Raw genomic sequence first — 637 nt, 5'->3', positions numbered from 1 at the left:
GCTGAAAGCCAAGACCTGCAGAAAGAATATGCAGATGAAAAGGGAAGAGGCAAAGTGGTGGCCAACCGGGGCCTGGTGTACGCGCTGAACCTTCCAAAACGGATGCGCACCCACCCGGTGTTTTTCGTGGGCTTGCACATGCAGTACCGAGATCTGGTGCGAGTGAACGCGAAAGCATTGGCGCCGAAGCGCATCTCACGGACCCTCGGCCACCCAGAAATCAAACTAGCAACTAGTTCTGAGCACTGAGTGCAACAACCTCCATTTTTTAATGGCGCCAAGCGCTCCACCGTCGCACGCAGCGACGCATTCGCCTGCTCCACGGCTATGAGTCGCTCCGACAGTGCGCGGTGGTTCTCAATGCGAGGCAGTGGGCGCACGGCGAGCTTCAAATCCGGAAGAGCGTCCGCACAGCGATATGCTACTTCAGCATGACGCTCAGCGAAGCCCGCTCACGACGGACCTCGTTCTCAAGGGCTCGAAGAGCATCACGAGTCACCGGGCGGCGGTGGACCACCGACTCTTCTTGATGAGAACGGCGACGTTCACTATAATGTGGAACGTCTAGTTCGACGACGTAGTCGTCACTAGAGTCAGACCCAATATCGTGAGAAGTAGCGGGGATATCCCGACTCTG

The sequence above is a fragment of the Plasmopara halstedii genome (genome assembly GCF_900000015.1).
Source record: "Plasmopara halstedii genome assembly, contig: Scaffold_350, whole genome shotgun sequence".
NCBI classification, from domain to species: Eukaryota; Oomycota; class Peronosporomycetes; order Peronosporales; family Peronosporaceae; genus Plasmopara; species Plasmopara halstedii.
Note: the sequence above shows the minus strand (reverse complement) of the source record.